The 21,552-nt window shown below is 37.8% G+C and overlaps 1 protein-coding gene across 2 annotated transcripts in view; it reads left to right on the top strand.

Annotated features, from left to right (window-relative positions):
- Positions 1-21,552, top strand: part of LOC150085624 (transmembrane protein 65) — a 165,223-nt gene that overhangs the window by 91,380 nt on the left and 52,291 nt on the right. The window lies entirely within an intron of this gene.

The raw sequence follows: 21,552 nt of genomic DNA, 5'->3' as shown, positions 1-21,552 counted from the left end.
CTGCCCTGTCTTGGGGAGCAGATCGTATGTCGTTGCTCTACTATATAGGGCATTTATTAGATCCTTTGGATTATGGTGCTCCAGTCTATGATTCTGCCCGAAGGAGTGTACTATAATGGCCGGATCCTATACAACACAATGCATTACAGATTGCACCTGGAGCCTTCAGGACATCTCCAATTCGTAGTGTACAGTAATACCCTGACTTATGCGAACTCGGAGTTACGCTGTTCTTGATTTTTTTGTTTGATGTATATCTAAAATTAGCTTAGCAGTGATTTGGAAGTCAAATCATAAAGCTTGGGTGGCAGCTTCCATTTTTGAGGACTGGTTTGGTCACCACTTCATACCCGAAGTTGAACGTTATTGCAAGTCTAAACAGATTCCATTTAAAGTGATGCTTCTTATTGACAGTGCACCCGGTCACCCTCCTGCCACCCTAATTAATTTCGACCCACGTGTGAAAGTTGTGTTTTTGCCTCCAAACACAACCAGCTTTCTTCAACCGATGGACCAGGGAGTCATCAAAACATTCAAGGCTTACTGCACGAGGCATTCGTTTGCACATCTGAATGAAGCTATGAGACAAAATAGTGAGATATCTGTTAAAGACTTTTGGAAACAATTCAATGTTTTAGATGCCGTAAGAATCATTGAAGAATCTTGGGATGAAATTCATAAAAAAACATTGAAATGTGTCTGGAAGAAACTTTGTCCATTTTTTTTCGAAAATGAGACAAAAACAATGCCAGAAACTGATCATGTCGCTCATGTGATAGAAGTTGTTAATCTTGCCAGGCAATTAGATTTGGAAGTCAATGGTGATGATGTCAACGAGCTGTTGGATTCACATAGTCAGGAGCTGACAATGAATGAGCTCATATAGATGCATGAGCAAAACGTCACTGAAGTATCCGACACTTCAGACCCAGTTCCACCAGAAAAGCACATGACAATTGCAAGCTTGACAGAAGGTCTCAGCTCAATTGAAAAGGGCTTAAAAATTTTAGGAAACATAGACTCCAATGAAGAATGCATTATAGCTACAAAGCAAAGAATAAAAAAATTATTAGCTTGCTACGAAGAAATTCTGCGTGAAAAAAAGAAGGCGCTATGTCGTCAGACGAATTTGTTAGATTTTATGAAGCCATCGACATCGAAATAACTTTTTTATGTAACTCATTTATTTTTTAATACATATTTTGTATTAATATGTATAAAGAACTGCAATTTTATTAAATATTTTTCTTCTAAACTAGTGTTTTTGTTAGTCCTTGGTCCCAATTAAACAAAATTTATATGTATTTATATACAAAGTTGTACCCCGACTTACGCGAATTCGACTTAAGCGATTTTTGTCAGACCCACCTATCGCGTAACTTCGGGGTATTACTGTATATATTGAAGCTTACGAACCAACTTTGCACCTCCACAGAAAAATGTAACTAAAGTATGCAGCCAAAATAAAAAGTTGCTGTCTGCATCCTATTCACTCATATCTCTTCAATCCACAATTACCTAATCTCTATAGAAATAAACCTAGTAAAATAGGACCAGCGGGCCTAAGGCTTCTTGAAATATCACAGAGTTGGAAAGTTCCTCTTCACAATAGTCAAGAGGTATTGAACTACTCTCACCTGCCTTAGACTCCCCTTCCTTAACTGAACTGTGATCCTTATTTTCTTCAGTGGGGTAAGAATCTTCTACTGACTCTCAACTTGAAACAACTCCATGCAAGCCATATTCAGAGCTGTATTGATTTCCTGCCAATACAGCTACTCCCCGACTTATGTAAGGGTTGTGTTCCGCGGAACACTACGTAAGTCAGAATTTTACGTGTCAGAATTTCCCTAAATGCTTATGCAGCACTCACTCACAGATTTGATTAAATTTGATTAAAGCAAAAAAGAAATGTTTGATGAACATGTAAATAGAATTATTTATTTAATTTTTTTTATCTCATGTGCAGGAAAAATTACAAAAGTGTACAAAATTACAAAAATTTCTAAAATTATAAAATTACAAAAAGAGAGGAGACAGGCATAACATCAGCAAGTTTTACCTATCGAGCATTGTTGTCAGAATTCTCTCCAGCTTATAAGCACGCTGCTGCAGAAGTTGAGGGCTGTGGAGATTTAGAAGGGGTTTTTTCGAACACATCACAAAATTTCTCTGCAGCTGCAGAATCGGCACTGGCGACTTCACCGCATACTTTAACGGCACCTCCATAGCCAGGTGGGCCGGAGCAGCAGTGCATAGCACATGCTTCTTGATTAGACTGGGGTTCGAGCCCGTGACCACCAAACATGGAGGATGCGGAAAGGTCATAGAATGACCTCCGCATATCCCTGAGCAATATGGCCTTAGTTGCTAATGTTCCTTAAAAAAAAAAAAAAAAAAAAAACCCCCAATAGCATACTTTAACGTAGTGCAACCACCCGTTACTTGCCACGAACTTGGCTTAGGGTACACTGTACTTATCCTTAATATCTTCATAAATATTTGTTGCTTTTGCTTGAATGGCCATTGGACTCAGGGGCACTTGCTTCCGAATCTGATTTTCCATCCATATTATTAATAGCTTTTCCACCTTCCATATAGCACCTGAATGCCATTTTGTGATCACTGTTGATGTTAAGTGCGTTGATCCTTTAACATGTTCTTTTATACGCCCACTGTCCCTTGAAATAGTAGAGTATTCACTGTTGAAGCAGTGAGACCTAATTGCATGCAATAGATGACAAACTTTGTCCTGCTTTGTACTTCTTAATTAATCATCTTCATTTCTAAATCAATTTTGTTTCGTTTTCTAGCACTGCCAGCACTTGCACTTCCATTGGTCCCTTTACCTTCATCATTGTAATAAGTAGATAGGAATGAAGAGAAGATTCTGAAAATTTACATTTTTTTATATGATTGAAGATTTCAGTGAAGGAGAAACATATTTCACCATAATAACATAAAAACACAAATTCCAGTTATCAGTATTATCGCAAATGCAATAAGATTAAGTTTACTACCTGTTTATAATAGATTGCGCTAACAGAAAAGTCCAATAAACCGGAAAGTGCAAATTGTTTTTATTGTTTTATGGTAGTGACCACCAGAAATGTGTTTTAGAAAAACATTACAAAGGCATTCATAATTGATTTTTATAATGGAATATATGACAACGATGAAAGAGTAGTGCAATTGCCATTATAAAAATGACCTTTTAGAGAGATAAATAGCTTAGTTATATAGTGAAAATTTCAACTTCTGAGGTCTTGGAATGAATTACCAAAAAAAAACCAAAACAGTGTGTTATTGGGTCCACTTTATGGTATTTTCACGATACCTCCATTTATTCTTATGGGATGCAAAATAAGTGTCCACAATTTTTTTAAGTTTGCATCAGCTGGCAAAAATGTAAAGTCGAATTTCCGTAAACCAAGTATTACGTAAACCGGGGAGTGGCTGTATACTGAAGGTTTCAAATCTCAATCAACTGTTGCAGCAGCAGCAGCAGTAGTGTTTCTCTCTGCTATCATTCCAGCTTCCCTTCCACCTGAGTATAGCAACTTTTTTGGAGAACTACATTGAATAAAATTAGCTCTAGAAAATCTAAATCTTTACCCATCTTCAAAATGTATAATTTACACTGACTCTCTCAGCTCACTTAGATTAATGCAAAATCTCTCCTGTATGAATCACCCTGCTTTAAACCAGATCAGGAGGTTGCTCCTTAAAATTGAACATCATCAACAGTTAGTGAACTTTTGTTGGATTCCATCACATACAGGGATAAAGGAGAATAAACTGGCAAATATATCTACAAAAAATCTCTCAACTTTAGATTTGGCCTCTGTCCATATTCCAGCCTCTGACTATGATGTCATCATAGAAGCAGTATGCCTTGAACGGTGGAAAGAGCTATGGCACACCCAGACTGATAATAAACTTTTCCAGTTGGAACATGAACCAAAATTTTGGCACTTGAGCATGCAGACAACTAGAAGGGAAGGGTACTTGCACAGGCAAGAATAGGACATACTCATCTGACTCACCTCCAACTACTCATAGGTGATGATCCTCCTCACTGCCCACACTACTCAGAACATCTAATGGTCAAACATATAGACTGTCCTTGCTACCACTGAGACAGAACGTCAGTCCTGCTTTCTCTGACTAATCTAAAAGAACCTATATCACTAGAGCATATTATTGGCAATCAGGCAAATATTAATGAAATTTTCTGCTTTCTGAAAAAAATTGGAATACAGGAATACCTCGCATCGTTTTGAACAGCGCGGGTTTCGCTATAGCACGGTTTACAAATTGAAAAAAAAAATTAACTGCATTAGGCACCAATACATTACATATGTATGTATGTATTATGCCGGCACGTAGGCCAATGCATTATGGATTCAAGGCCACGCTGACTGTTGTCGCAACTTACATTATATATGGACTCTACTAGCATTCATACATTAGTAAACACTAGATTCTGAGCGGTGAGGTCGTTGACTGTGCATAAGCCATACATATATTTTTATTAAAGATTATTTTTTAAAAACGTTACGCCTTTATACACAAATATGAGTGGAACGAAGAAATGTAATGGCGCTGAGTGTTCTTCTAGATCCAAACATCCAAACATCGAAAAGCCAAAGTAAGGCAGACATTGCAAAATGACATTTGATGTTATAAAGAGATGTATGCAGATAAAAAGAATGAAAAACTGTGCAAACTAAGCTGATCAGTTATTTTTCAAAATAAAAATACAGTACATGCTTCACTTATATTCTTTTGGTATGTACATACTGCAATAAAAATCATTTGTACTGTACTTACTAGTATTTTTCATTTTTATCATTTTAGTTTCTTTTTTCACAAGAACTTTGTGTTCATCAATTTATAGTAAACAAACCCATATATTTTTGCAACTCGACCCATATAATCAAATTGTCGGAACGCATTGCATTAAAATGCATACTAATAATACCTTGATCAGCGCAGTTTTGCCTAGCACGGTATATTTTTGGCATGAATTAACCGCGCTATGCGAGGCATTCCTGTATATCATAGATTTTGAATAGGTTTCTAAAATGAAATTGAAGTGGCTTCAATTTGGAATTACTTCTAACACATCCCTATGGATAGGTGCATTATAGCCAGTGCAGCTTAGGTGCCACTAAATACCATAACACACATGCATGCACGCACAATTTTGACTTAACATTATATATATGGCTGTATGAATTATAATAAAAAAAATTCATGCAAAGAAAAAATAATTTCCTCTCATTTGTTTCCACTTTCTAAAAACTTGGATAATGAAAAATTGATCACTAGCTGAAATTTTAATATTAATTAAAAAGTTAATTTTTAATTAATATTAATGTTCATTTTTAATGCTATAAGAAAAATGAAAGTGTACATTGCTGTCTTTTAAAAATACTATTTTGGAGTGTTTAGGGTCAAGCGTCACCAGGGGTTCCCCCCATCTCTGCATAGTTTACATTGTGGGTGAACCAGTTGACTGGAAAAGCCAAAGATTTAAAAGTGTATGAACTTTGTATATGCGTGATGCCTTGTACCATTGTTCATCTGGTCATTTAGCCACCAGACCCCCTACTGAGGCCCGAAGTTGTCCCATTTTTGTCCCGTGGAGGCAGACCAAGTACTCACTAGTATATAGTTCACTCTGGCAGGTCCTGGCACCTAATTTCCTGAGATTTCAGTGGCTAGGACCTATAAAAAAAAAAAAAAAAAAAAACGCATACGCGTCGCGGGAAGTGCTAGAAGTCCAAAATGTTGGCAAAATTAATTTTGATTGGTGATTTTGGATTGTGTGGGGCGTGTTCACGTTGCTGTCAGATAGAGTGGGGTGAAGGCTGAAGACTGGGGGGGGAGATAGACAGAAATATGGAGCCGAAATGGAAGGCAACTCCAGTTTACAGTGGGGCATACCCATGCCCCACCAGAGGAAAGAAATAGGGTGGCAGGGTGGGGAGGGGACAGCAAACTGTCCCCTCCCCACCCTGCCAGGAAGAGGTGAGACACTGAGCCAGACAAGGGAGCCGGCTCAGGTTGCCAGTGTGGCCTGTGTGCATGGGTGGAAGCAAACCAGACTGCAGAGTCAGGTCTGCACCATCCAGAAAAACTTGAGTCTCAACAGAGGTGATCCAATGTTGGTTTAGCTGAATAGGTTGTGCAGAATTTGAATTGGAAAGTGTCTGCAATTCTGCCCAGACACGATAGGAGGGAGTATATGATGAGAGCCTTGTCGATCAATTCGGCCCTGGAAAGATTGTGCAAGGCTCAAGGGGTAGAATTTTTTTCAGCCTGGACTGTACTTGTTAACAGGAGAGATTGCTTCTACAGGGATGGGATACACTTAAATAGAAAGGGTGCAAGAATATTTGCTGATGCTATCGAGGCAGTGTTAGGTGGGTCGGAAAACTGCTAGCTTGGGGGGAGACAAAGACGAATAGATTAACAGTAGCCACTGGCAGAGGTGAAAGAGATTCTTGCACTGCTTCTATTGGAATGAGCAGAAGCCTGAAAAACAAGATGCAGGATATTTCAGAGACTGCCGGGAGTCATTGCGGTACAAGTAAACACATGGGTTGTGTTAGGGAAGCTAAGAATAGAAATAGGTGCATGTATACTTGCGGGTACGCCAATGCTAGGAGTTTAGTAAATAAATTTGATGAATTTTAGGTATTGCTCAAAACATCAAAGGCAGATATTGTTGGGATATCAGAGATGCGGTGTCACACAGATATAAGGAATGCAGAACTGGAATTTGGGGAGTACAACGTCTACAGAAAGGATAGACTGGATAGGAAGGGAGGAGGGGTTATGCTATTAGTTAAGAAATACATAAAATCCAAGGAAGTGAAGCCAGTGGACATCGCTGGTGTGACATAAGCATTGGCATTGACATAAGCATGTCGAGTAAGTTTGGTGTGACATAAGCATTGGGAGATCAAAATTGAGAGTAGGAGTGTGCTATAGGCCTAATGACTCTGATGAGTATAATAAGATACTGTACAGGGAAATAGAGTGGGCCAGTAAATCAGAGAGTCTTATAATGGGAGATTTTAATTTCCGAGATATTGACTGGAATTTGGGGGCTGGTCACTCACACACTAGCAAGGCTTTTGTGGATTTATTGGATGATTGTTTTCTACATCAGCATGTTCAGGAGGCAACTAGAGGGAAGAATACTCTTGATTTGATTATCAGCCGTGATTCTTCATGCATTAAGAATGTGCAGATAGCGGAACCACTAGGTGGCAGAGAACACAGTGTGCTGAAGTGGGATTTACTCAAAGAGGTAACTACCATTAGGGGTAAAGGGAAGGGTTATTGCTTTCGTAAAGGCGACTACGATGGATTGAGACAGTATTTAAATTCTATACAGTGAGACCAACTGATGTTACCAACAGCAAATGCAAAATGGAAAGCAGTCAAAGAACTTATCTTGGAAGCTACTAGGCTATACATACCAACTAAGAAATATTGTTCAAGGTTTAGGCCTAAATGGATGTCAGATGAACTGATGAGGCATATGGCAGAGAAGAAACATGTATGGGATACATACAAATTAACACATGACACAGAAGCCTATGATAGATACAAGTTGATCTGTAACGAAGTTACAAAGGAGGTGAGGCGGGCGAAGGCAGATTACGAGAAATCGTTGGCAAGGGATGCAAAGAAAAACAGCAAAGAGTTCTTTACTTATGTAAACTCTAGAAGGAAGGGGATGAATCAGATTGGTCCACTTGATATCGATGGGTCGACTGTTGATGATCCTGCTCAGGTAGCTAACAAACTAAATGAATATTTTGCATCGACATTCACACATGAGGAGTTATTTAGCGAGGGGAAAGCCAGAGGTGTATTCAACTCTGGCAGTAAGCTAGAGAATCTTGTAATAACTGAGAGTAAAGTGGAGGAGAAATTGTTGAAGATAAACACAAGAAAGGCACCCGGTGTGGATGGGATCTATCCAGTTATATTAAAGGAGGCAGCAAAGGAAGTAAGCAAACCCTTAGCCATAATTATGAGAGCTTCCTTGGACTCAGGGGAGGTACCCACAGACTGGAGATGTGCAAATGTGACCCCAATTCACAAAGGAGGATCAAAGGCTGACACAAGTAATTATAGACCTGTGAGTTTAACTTCTGTTCCAGGAAAATTAATGGAGGCACTAGTTAAAGAAGCACTGCTGGATCATTTAGACAAGACTTCAGCTATAGCTCGGACACAGCATGGTTTTGTTAAGGGGAAGTCTTGCCTGACCAATTTGATTGGATACTATGATGCAGTCACAAAGGAACTGGATGCAGGGAATAACTTTGATATTATATACTTGGATCTTAGAAAGGCTTTTGATACTGCTGCACATGGAAGACTGCTGCACAAATTGGAGCAGTGTGGCATTGGAGGCAAATTGCTGCTGTGGATAAAGGGGTGGCTGAGGGGGAGATGACAGAGAGTGGTAATCAATGGACACTACTCGTCGTGGACTAATGTTATTAGTGCAGTCCCTCAGGGCTCAGTGTTGGGTCCATTATTGTTTTCTGTATTCATAAATGATATTGATGAGGGTATATCAAGCTTAATGTCGAAGTTTGCAGACGATACAAAGGTAGGCAGGGTTGTCAAGGACACTACTGACACTATGCTGCTGCAACAGGATCTGGAAAGATTGAGCAGATGGGCTGAGAGGTGGCAAATGAAGTTTAACATTGACAAATGTGAAGTACTACACATGGGAAACAGTAACCCCAGAGCAACGTATCAACTCTGTGGTACTACACTGACAGTGGTAGAGAATGAAAGGGACTTGGGGGTGGTTTTGCAGGCAAATATGAAGTTCTCTGAGCAGTGCAGACGGGCTGCAAGAGTAGCTCATGGTGTATTGTCAATGATATATAGGAATTTTTCTAGCAGGGATAAGGAGGTGATTATTCCCTTGTATAAGGCAATGGTCAGGCCACACCTAGAGTACTGTATACAGGTCTGGAGGCTTCATTTCAAGAAGGATGTAGAGCTGCTGGAACGAGTACAGAGAAGGGCAACAAGATTAGTGAATGGAACAAAGGGGTGCTCTTACGAAGAAAGGCTTAAGTTTTGCAAATTACAGTGTCTGGAGACTAGGCACCAGCGAGGTGATCTGATAGAGGTGTATAAAGCCTTGAATGGTTTGAGCATGCTCAATGCTGATGGGATTCTTCCTCTCGCTCAGAATAATCACCTGAGAGGGCATAAATTCAAATTGAGGAAAGACAGATGTAGGATAGACGTGCGGAAATTTGCCTTTAGCCAGCGGGTGGTTGGTTGGTGGAACAGACTTCCATCCCTTGTCGTGGAAGTTGATAGCCTAAATAAGTTTAAGGCTCAGCTGGACAGATATTTTGAACGAACAGAGGGGTGAAGTGAAAGTGGTTTTTTTTTTTTGGCTGATGCTGCATAAGCTTGCTTTCTTGCATCAAATGCCTCTACTAATGCTAATGCTAAAATGTCATAGTTGGAAGTCATTCATGGGACTGTTAGGCGCCTCCGTAGCCAGGTGGGAAGGAGCAGCAGTGCATAGCACACGCTTCTTGATTAGACCGGGGTTCGAGCCCGTCGCCACCAAATATGAAGGATGCGGAAAGGTCAGGGAATGACCACCGCATATCCCGGAGCAATATGGCCTTAGTTGCTAATGCTCCTAAAAACCAAAACAACAACAACAACAATGGGACTGTTGTCCCGTCCGGTAGTCAATGTTCTGGGCAGTGAAGTTTTGTCACTTCTCAGAAGAGTTCCCGTTTTGTCCTGCATGAAGGATCAAGCAGTCAAACCTGATGTCTGGTTGGGGGTCTCTGAGAAGCTTTGTTTGACATGTCTATTCGAAGTTTGCAGGCAGTGGAATGGTCAATTATCTGGCATACAAGTTCTGGGCAAACTTGGTGAATGCTGTATATGAGGCTTGATTTTCCAGTAAGTAGTATTCCTGGTTTTTGGGATTAAGGCGCACTTGGATGATTAATTCAACACGAAGATCTTCATAAAGTTCGCAGTCATACATCTGTTGTCCCCAGGTCTCCACAGAGCCACATGCACACATTGGGTTGTTTTTGAGTCCAAAAAGGTGTAATTTGTGGCGGATCGCTCCATGGCCTGTTAGGAGATACGTGCTGTACAATCCAGGGCAAAGCCATGCCGGATACTGTGGGTATATTTGTTGTAGATAAGGGAGGAACCTCCGCGTGACTTCCCCTTTTGTGGAGGTCATCCAGCACTGCTGCCATATTGATCGCAAATAGATCTGGAGTCTTTTCTTCTCCACTGTCCAATTTGCAGTTGGGTCTGTGGTGTGATCCTGGAAGGTAGTTGGATTTCCGCATCTAAGCTGCTGTAACATGCCTAGGCGAATCACTTCAAGATCAAGGGGGGAGGGTCCCAGTGAGTACTTGCAGCGCATGAGTAGATACTGTGCTGCACGCTGTGGTGAGGGTTAATAAAATTGGTCGGTGAATGATGTTGAGTAGCCGAAGATATATCGCCGTAGAGGCCTTATGGTGCCAGACTAGTAAATTACCTGGAAAACTGATGAAATGTTAAACCCAACATACAACAGTTAGATTTCTTTTTTGAGTATTACAGTATGGATAGCTGCCAATTCTCCAGATTTACAACAGAGAATATCTGTTTTAATTTACATTTCTCTGTCTCACCATCATAATATAGTTGGTAACAAAGAGTTTCTTTTCTCCATCTTTTTTCTTTATGCAAAAACAATAACACTATGTTCACATAAAATTTTTAAAAATTTTTTTGTGAACATAGTGTTATTGTCTGATTTCTGCTATTTTCATAATGAATTGGCTGTCAATGTGGTGTGGTAGTCTACGTTACAAAATGCATGATAATAGTGTTTCTTTGTTATGTGCAATTATTTCATATTACTTGTGTGTAGTGTGAAGCTAATTAATATTGTCTTTCTCCAAGATACCAAAGAAATATGATGTAAAATTTCAGAAGACTCATACAAAATATTTTTCATGTGTTTTAAAATCTGAAAACGTATGCCTTGATGTTAAATTGATGTTACATTTCGTGATGGTGATGTCTTTTGTGCCAACTGTTTATTTGTATCTTTTGTCATAGAACAGTAGTCTTGCTCTGAATTGTGCTGATCATGCAGATCATTCAGAAATATGTTTCCTAATAGCAAAATAGCAAAAAAAATAATAAAAATAAAAATACAGTTGTAAACAACAGGCATTGTTAGAAAAATTGCACATATAGGGAAAGAAGTAGGTAGTCTTGGCTCTGAAAAATGGGCCATTTTTTATTGCTAACAATGGCAGTATTCAAAGTGATTCCAAGCTACATTCCACTGTGGTGATATTTTGTAATAATGAAATTGTCAAATTTAAAGCAGCTCTGCTTACTGTAAGCACTGCAGGTTGACATTGGGAATCTTCTTTACAACTTGAAAGCATGTGGGATTCCCTCAAAAAACAAAAGCTGTCTTATTAAAAACATTATGATGGGCCTAAAAGTTTGAGTAGCAAGGATATTAAAAGAGGAGATTGAGCACTTGGTGGAAATAGGCTATCCTTTTCATCTTACTAATTTGTGTGCTGAAAAGGGATTTGCATGCCTTCCTGTGAAAGTGAATGAATACTTGGTGAGAATGTACTACTATCTATAAAGAAGTGCTAAAAAGGAAAGATTTAAACAATTTCAACAGATGCATGTCACTGAAGTAAAAATAGATTTTGAAGCATGTGTGTACATTGGCTGTCTTTGGTTAAATGTCTAACTAGATTGGTAGAACAGTGGAAATCTTTGATAAGTCTCTTTAAAGAAGAGGTTAGAAGAAGTGAGAAAAGCAACTTTCTGAATTACCAAATTGAAAAAGTACAACAAGCAATCACTAGTGAGTGACACTGAACCATGTTCAAATCCATTTCACGATCCAAAAATTTTGAAAAGACAAATTGATGAATTCAAGAAAAAGAACTTCTGAATTACAAATGTTTGGTAGAAGCACTCCAAAATGAAGCTGATAATCTAGGCATGTTATTCTAACTCATGTAGAAATCTTTTCTCTTCTGACTTGAATTAAACAATTTGCTTGTTTCTTTTAAATGTTATGTTAATGTTTGCAAATCTGAACCTAGCTCTTCAATCCAGTGCATCTCACATCCATGTACTGAGGTCATTACTCCTAAATACAGAGACTCTTGATTTACTGGGATCAGACTAACCAGAACATTTGAGACTCCAAAGTAAAAAAAAATATATATATATCCACCAGAAATCAAATAAGCGACAAGAAGTGGCATTATAAGTCATGATTGGGAGATGAATGTACCTATTATCTCACAACCCCCACTGTCTTCACACCCACTGCTCAAAAAAACAATAGAAAGAGAACAAATGTTTAGTTTAGTTTGTTTTAGTGTTCCGTTACACTGCAAGACAAATTTTGTTTCGTTATTTATATCAGAAGCGTCAATTTTTTTATAGTAAATATATTTTTTTGTTTAGAAATCATGAAAATGATGGGTAAATGCAAAAGAGTTGTGCTTTCAGTTGCACAAAAACTTGAAATTATTCAAAAGTTTGAAAATGGTGCATCTGTTAAATCTTTAATGAAAAATTATAATGTTGGTGACCAAACCATACGCAACACTGTAAAAATTAAAGGGAAGCTATTAAATTTTGCGGGCGCATCTGACTATCAGAAAAATGATGAAACAGTCTACATTCGAGGACCTCGACAAGGCAATGCCGTTGTGGTTTAGCCAACAAAGAGCAGAAGGCAGTTTGTGCAGCCAAGGCAAAATATTTTTTCAACAAATTAAAATTGCAGGGTTGATTTTAACATCTTCTGGGTGGTTGACACAATTTAAACAGAGGCATGGCATTTGTCTGATTGGCATTCAAGATGAAAAACTTAGTGATGCTCTTGCCGCCCAAGAATTCACTAGTGAGTTTTAAAAATTTATTGAAACCGATGAATTTGTGCTGGAGCAAATTTACAATGCCGATGAAACAGGATTGTACTGGAAATGGCTTCCCTCAAAAAAACCACATGCTTTCTCAAGAATTTACCTGTTGATTACTACAATAATAAGTCAGCCTAGATAGACAGGGAGATATTTTGCAGTTGGTTTAGAACTAAATTTGTGCCTTCAGTGCACAAACATCTGTCATCACTGGGCTTGCCACAGAAAGCTTGTCCTGCTATTAGACAATGCATTGAGTCATCCTAATGAAGAAATTCTAAATTCAGATAATGGAAATATTTTTGTCAAATATTTATCCCCCAATGTGACAGCTTTAATACAACTCATGGAACAAGGTGTCATCCAACAAACGAAAGCAATTTATCGTAGAAATTTATCTGTGAAGTTAGTGGAAGAAAATGATTGTGATTTATTGATATTTTGGAAAAACCTGACTGTATTGGAAGTGATTTATAAAGTTTCAGCAGCATGGAAATCAATAAAAAGCATAACGTTAGAGATCTTACTTAAAATTTTACCGGGAAACAATGAAGGATTCCTAGAATTTGAAGAAAACTGCAAAGATCTGATACCAGAAATGTTACAAAATTTGCTACAAATTGGGGGTGCGGGATGTTGATGAGCAGTGAATTCGCAATTGGCTTAATTCTGACAAAGATTCAGCTGGTCATGAAGTACTAAATGACGAAGAAATTTTGCATCATGTAATGGCTACTACACCACTAAATAACGATAGTGAACCTGAAGAAGAGTTGATATTGTCACAAAAAATTAGCCACAGTGATGTTTTAAATCATGCAGAAGCACTTCTTGACTATCTGGAGCAGCAAGACTAAAAACCATTTTTTCTGTTGTAAAAAATGGTTTTTAGAAATATTCAAGGCACCAATCATCAAAAAGTTGTAAAAGGAGAAAAAAACACTCTTCTCTACTTTTGTATTTTACTAAGTGAATTGATTTTCACTTATCTGTCCTATATTTTGTAAAATTAAAATATAAAATAATATTTTAAAAAGAAAACATGTTTTAAAGATATCAGTAGACATTTTAAGTTAAAACAAAACTTAAAAAAATAATGTGAAAATTATTATGCACCCCTTTGGCAGCTGATGCAAGCATGCATCATTACCTATAGGTATGTTTTTATACCTATGCAAGCATCATATTGGACACTTGAGTGGTAAGGTTTTTTTTGTTTTTTTATCTGTCACCATATTTTTTAGGTACGTTATTGAACATTTTTGATATTTTTGGATTAACTGGGAAATCGATTATCCAGGATTTTATTTTTACCATCTATCTTGGAAAATCGAGAGTCTACTGTATATTGAAGAATGTTATATGCAAATTTCTTTTTCCACCGGTTTTCAAATCTTCCATTTCCATTTTGGAAATTGATTATCATGGCAGACCAAACCAGAAGGTTGTTTTCACTTAGAGTCATGAAGTTTGTGGAGAATCTAAAACAAGAGGAATAGATTCAATTCTTTTGCTCAGTGAGGAAGTACTTTATGGCTGCATGTACATGTGGTCATAAAGTACTTCCACGTGTTTAAGTTTAAAAATTTAATAAATTTTTGTTAATTGCACAGTGGTTAACATAAATTTATTTGAAAGAAGTGTTCTTTTTATTTTATTTAGTGTACCTGTGAATTTATTTATGCCCTTTAATTTTCATATTAGGAGATAAGCATCTTTACCACATATTGGTTTTACCAATTCATAGGATTCATTTGCATTGTTCTCTGACCCCTGAAACAAAATTTGTTTTGCTCTTTGTTCAGTCCTCTAACACATTTGATGTCTTGAACAAGGCAACAATTCTTTTGCCTTGAAGTTGTTCAAACACTACTTCTTGCGAACAGCTTGTGATATGCAGATGACCTTGCAGGTTGAAACAGTCATGTAGGTCGGCTGCCATGCCATATTGCTTTATAGTCCAATGTGCTTTGACATGCATGTAGTGGACTCATTCCTAGAATATATTTGTCAAACCTTGTACTATGGACATAGAAACTATTTGCTTGGGTAGCTTGAAATTGAAAATGTATGTGTAGCGTTCCAAAAGTGTTGAGCAGAGGCAAACTACAAAGCAGTATGGTAGTTTCACCTCTGATGTCGAGGTGAAACTACCATACTGCTTTGTAGTATGGTAGTTTCACTGTTTGTTTGCAGTTTTTTTGCTTTGTTTGGGGTGGGACCCCTGGTCGGGTGTCCTCCACTTCCTCTATTTGGTCCACGATGACGGGGTCGTAATTCTGACTCTGCTCTGTGTCGGGGGAAATCCTTATTTTTGTCAGATTTCCCCTCCATTTCAATATGATGCGGATAACCAGGAAGTTCGGTTTATCGGATAAGAAATGCTGTATGCAGAAAGATTGATTAAAATAAAGTCAAAGATGCCCACCACAAGTTCGTAGCTGTATTAGAAGGCACACAGTATGCGCTAGATGTTTTGGTACCCACTGATACCATATATACTTAATTTAAGACTTAATGTTTACTAAATTAAACTAGACAGCAGAGCACAAAAATCAACTCTTTACCAACTTCTTCCACCTAGCAGTACTCACCAGTTTTATCTAAAACTTGGTATGACAACAAAAGTTTTGTTACGATGTAAGCCTAATACCATATATTTAACATTGTGGCAACACAAGCCTTTGTCACAAGTCAAATTGAAACATATAAGGAGTAATATCTCAGTTATCGCTGAACACACTAACACCAAATTTTCACAGTAGACTCGCCATTCATTTGTAATTAAGCCATGATCTCTAATATCAGATGAAAACTCAGTATGTCGACAGAAATAAGGTCTTAAAGTACCGTACAAAATTAAGAATCAGCTTAATGCAAAGCACCACATAGTGTCCCACTGAACATTGTTGTAGTGCATACAATCCTCAGTGAGACACGTGTTAGCACCAGTACAGTATGTACAATGCTGCATGATATGGGTTTCCATGGCTCTGTAGCCATCCACAAGCCAATGATCATCCCAACTGATGCCAGATGTCACTTAGTGTGAAGGAAGGCCCACTGTTCTTGGACTGTAGACTAGTGGAAGGCTGTGCTTTGGAGTGACAAGTCGTGATACATGGTCTACCAGTCTGGCAGTTATGCTTGGGTGTGGAGGATGCCCACAAATAGCTACTGACTATATTGTCCTTACAATGAAGTTTGGCAGAGGCAGCATGACAGTCTAGAGCTCTTTTTCATGGTTTAGCTTGGGGCCATTGGTTGTTTTGTACAAAACCATGAGTGCTGAGGTTCAGTTAGATGTCCTTGACAATAATGTATTATATATGTTGTGGCAGCACCTCAGGGAAGGCCCTATACCTGTACTACCAGGACAATGTTCCTTGCTGTACTGCTCGCATTGTGATGGACTGGTTTGAGTACATAAGCATCAAAAAGTTGGACTGGCTAGTCCAGATCTGCCTCACTCCTATAGAGAGCCTCTGGGATGAATTGGATCATTAGGGGCATGAGGAAAGACTGCCCAAAAACAGAGGGAAACCGTTCACCACTTTGAAGGCTGAATGGTTGAAAATATCATAGGACATTTACAAAAAAAAACTGGAAGTGTTCCATAGAGACAAGAGTCTGTCATGAAGGCTAGAAGTTTCTGCACATATTATTAATTTCCCTTTAAATAAAGGTTATTTGTAGGTATGCAGGTATATAGATATGAGGGCTGTTCAATAAAGAATGGTCATAATTTTTTTTTCATAACATGCGTTTATTAATCATCCCTATTTTGATGGTCTTTTCAAAATAGTTCCGTTTGATGAATACACTCACTGTTTCTGCCGTACTTCAAAAACATGGCAGAAGCCATTTTTTTGACATGCATTTGAGAATCGCCTCTTTACAACTTCTGACAACTGGAAATATTTTACTTGCAGCTCCTTCTTTAACTTTGGGAATAAAAAAAAAAAAAAAAATCACAGGGTGCAAGTCAGGGCTGTAAAGCGGATGTGAAATACACTTGACATTAATGCTGGCTAAGTACTCGATGGCAGTGTGAGGTCTTGCATTGTCATGATGAAGCATCCACCCACCTGCATGCATTTGTAGTTATCTGAGATGATGTGATTTTGCAAAATGCGCAATACAGTTCTGTAACAATCGCACAGTGTGACACAACATGCTGGTAAACCACTTGTTGAATGTCAAAAATGAGATGACAACATTTCCTGTGGAAGTAACATTTTCTTTTTTTGGTGTTGGCGATGGCATAGACTTCCAAACAGAGCTTTGTTGCTTACTCTCTGGGTCAAAATGATGATGGCATGTCTCATCTGCCATTATTACCACATTCAGAACCTTACCATCTTCAGTAGCCATCCATTGTAGCTTCTGACAAACCCATGCACACTTGCTGTTGCTCAGGTGTGTTTAGTCTTTGAACCCAGCATTCACAAACATGTTATATTTAAATGGTCATGGAGAATACTGTGCATGTTCCATACTGATGTTTTGAACATCTTTGCCAGTTGCCTTGCTGTTATACAACTGTCCATGAGTAGGGAAGCATTGTTTATGGTTTTTGTGATAACAGCAGTGGTTGGAGCTTCAGGACTGCCAATTTATAATTGAATCATGTCCATCTTTAAACATTCTAAACCACTTGTGAGCTGTGCTAAAAAGCAAAGTGCCTTTTTCTTTAAAGCACAGGCATAGATTAGTATTAGCATCACCTCTCAACTTGCCCAGTAAGTGGCATTGTTCTTCTCTATAGTGGGGCTGGAAATTTTGGAGGCGAAGACAATCTCCCATTGCCAAAAGGAGCAACCATGGACTGTGAATATTTTTACCACTTGAGTTTTTGTTTTTAGTATCATGCATTAATTTGACAACTCCAAAGAATGTGTGCATCAAAACAAGACTGTCTGTAATTTCTAATTTTATATGTGCTGTTGGATCAGTTATTGAGTAAACTATAATTTTTCCTCATTCAAAAATACTGTAAAATACTGCTTGCTCACTAAAAATAGTCAAAAGACTTTGATCTGGAGACATTGATTGAAACTGCAAACATGCAGAGATCTTCCTAAAATGCTTATCCTTTGGAGTGCCTGTCAAGGTAATTTCTATACAACTCTGAATTCATACAAATGTGCCACCCTGGAATAGGAACTAATGGACATAAGTGAAGAAGAAATTGTTCAAGAACCATGAAGGCAAAAGGATGTACAAGCAATAAGAATACTTGTGTAAAAAAAAAAAAAAAAAAAAGTTCACCAATTCCTGCAATATAATTATTATCTTCATCATACCAATTTTACCAAAAACTGTAAAAGCAGGCTACTTAAAATGTCAAATCTCCGTGTATATATACCCAACCTTCTAAGATTCTATAAATATCAGAAACATGGGCATTATCAAACAGCATGGTGACAAATATCCCTATTTGTCCCAACTGTTTATGTATGATCCAAAGATTTCACACAAACTAGATATTCTCTCCAATCTGCAATATTAGTCTGACTGTAAGGGTTGTCAGCCAGCCAATTCTGGAATATTTGAGAAATGATAATGGAGATGAAGATACAGAAATACAAAATTGAACATAAGTGATATATCAGGAGGCAAAGTCTTACCAAATGTAGCAAAATGTATCTATGTAACAACACTAAAATGACAGTGAACAGGTGTACAAAATGATCTCTCAATTCCTGTGAATATATCTCTTGCTGACTAGGCCAGTCACTACCTTGCAATAGTTTCCTAAGCACTTAAAAGCAGATCAAGCCAGAATACTTACATTTTAAACCCAACAGCCACCATATCATTCTGATAGTAGAAACAAAAGGACCTGATTCTGTTGTAAAAATAAGTTCACCCTGACACATATATAGACATTGATGACAAAGTCAACCAAAAAGTATTATAAATCCTTACAGAAATGATACAGACACCAAATAAAGTCATCTTTTGAAGGAGTGCTATCATCACCTCATCATTTTCCTCTGCTAAACAAATACAGTAAACATATCATGCAGAAATTAAAGCTATGGTAGACATTAAACTCTGGTGTTGCTTGCATCTGTGTGGAATATGGTGTGAATAAACAAAATGTAAAAAGCAAGCTTAAGCTTAAGGAGTTTTTAAGGAGTCTGGCTTTGAAGTTTTGTTGGTATTTCATTTTTGGCTGCTTAGCCCAGACTCTGAATGAAGTTTTTCCAGGCACCACTCTGGGGGATGTTGAATTATCTTCTATTGTGTACTGTGTATTGACCAATAATATCAAGGTAAATAAAATCTTGTTGTTTTTTATTGTTTAACTTTATTTAAATATTTCTGATACATAAATTTTCAGTTATATGAAATACAAATGGTTGTGAAAAAAATCTTTCAATTTAACATAGCTTCAGTACTTTTTTTCCCATAAAATCGAGGGTTTACCATAATGCATGATGTAATCCAGTGGAACTTTAAAGTTTTCATAGAAATTCATCTTCTTCTACTAAAAATAAATAATACATAATATAATAAAGCAGAACTGTGTAGATCTTTGTAAGTACAGTAATTCAGAAGACATTTATGAGGGTTGTTTGAAGTGCTTGTGTTTTGTATGAAGGGTTTATTTGAGGAGTCTGGTAACATGTTATTTTTCAACATAGTCTCCTTTAGAGTTAATTCACTTTTGCCACTGATGCTGCAATGCATTGATTCCAGCAGTGAAGAAAGTGTCTCCTGAGGAATGCATCCAATGTAGTAGTGACATCACTGTTGGTGAGAAAATGGATGTCAGCCAGGAATTTTCAACAGATTAGGAAATAGGTGAAATTCCGATGATGCTAGGTCTGTTGAATGTGGAGGATGATCCAAGGTTTCAAAGCTACACTCATGAAGTGGAGCCATGGCAATGACAGATTTGTGAACAAGTATATTGTTTTGGTGGAACAAGATTCCTTTTTGGAGTGTCCTCAGCATTTGTCTTTGATGTTTTTACGCAACTGCCTCACATGGTCTGCGTAATATGCCCCTGTAACTGTCTGGCCTTTCTGAAGATAATTGTCTAGCAGCACTCTATCAGCATCCCAAAAAATTTATGCCATCACCTTGCCAGAAGAATTGACTTGGATTTCTTTGGAGGGGAGAAGAGCTGTGTTTCCATTGTTTGGACCGCTCCTTTGTTTCTGGCTGAAAGTGATGGACCTATGTGTCTCATCCATGGTTGCAAGGAATTTTGCTGAATCTTCTTGAAAACAATGCAAATGCTCACTTGACTTAAACCCTTGTGCATTTTTGATCTGCTCCCAAGTTTGGGACTCATTGTGCTGACACCTTTTTTCATAGTGATAAACTCAGTTGTTTATGTGTTGCACATATTCAGATGAGTTGCTGAAGACTGCATATACCAAACTGTAACTCATCACCAGATCATAAACACCGTCAACAACTTCTGGAGTGATGAGTGTTGCAGTTAAAATTATCTAATTAAAATAAAAAAAAATAGATTTCAGTTCTTTATCATGGAATAGGAAGGGTTATCCACCCCAGTGTTTTAATCACATCCTCATGAATGGCCTTTGGTGTTAGTCCCTTTTTTCCAAAATATTGTGAAAATACTTAAGAACTCTCTTAGTGCTTTTAAGTATTTTTAAGCAGAATCTGTTGATAATGTTGCTTTGACTTCAGGATCTGTAATTAAAAACAGATGTTGTTTTTTTTATACCTCTTGAGAATTTTTCATATGCCCCTTGTATAACATGATCTGTCATTATAACCTGCCAGACATCTGTTTGCAGGAGACAAATATGACTCCTGTAGTAAATCATCCTTCAGTGGACATGAGATGGACATTTATGGAATTGATAGTGGATATCTGAGAAGTTGAATTTGTTTGTATGGGCCAGATTTTTGAAACAGGAAGGTGGAATGTAGTATGTTATCATCAGCAAAACTATGAATAGGATTCCCAGCCAGTGGAAGAACGGTCTCCTTCCATTGATCTGGAATCCTAGTATACAACATGAAAAGGGTGAGAGAAAAAGCTGAACCTTGGGTAACATCAGCATTAGTTGAGAAATTAAAACATTTAACATTACCTGCAGAGAGAGTGGTTGCATCTGTTTACTGCAACTGGCTACCCAGTTGCAGTAAACAGATGACAATCCATAAGATTGGGAGCTGGTTTAGAAGACCTTTATGCTAAACATGAACAAAAGATTTGGAAAAATCAAGAGTAATTTCTTGAGGATCAATAAACTTTTCTATCAAATTTGTTCAAAGATGAGTAATATTAGCCAATATTGCCAATAGATTGAGATGCACAAAACCATATTGAGAAGATAATTAGAGGGGAGGGCTACATCATTCATTTTTTAGGAACTAATTGGATGTGAGCCAATTTTCATTGTATCTGCTTTTTGCTTCTGAATTTGTACAAAAATGCCACCAGGATCTGGAGCTTTCTTGTCATCAAGGTTCAGGATTTTTCTAAAATCCTTCTGTTAGAAGACCATAGGAGGCATTGAGTGGAAGTGTGTTTGGTATGGTACAAGGCGAT

The sequence above is a fragment of the Mastigoproctus giganteus genome, chromosome 5 (genome assembly GCF_048544385.1).
Source record: "Mastigoproctus giganteus isolate SK-2022 chromosome 5, ASM4854438v1, whole genome shotgun sequence".
Classification (NCBI taxonomy): Eukaryota; Metazoa; Arthropoda; class Arachnida; order Uropygi; family Thelyphonidae; genus Mastigoproctus; species Mastigoproctus giganteus.
The sequence above is the reverse complement of the archived record's forward strand: the minus strand, read 5'-3'. Positions and strand labels throughout refer to the sequence as shown.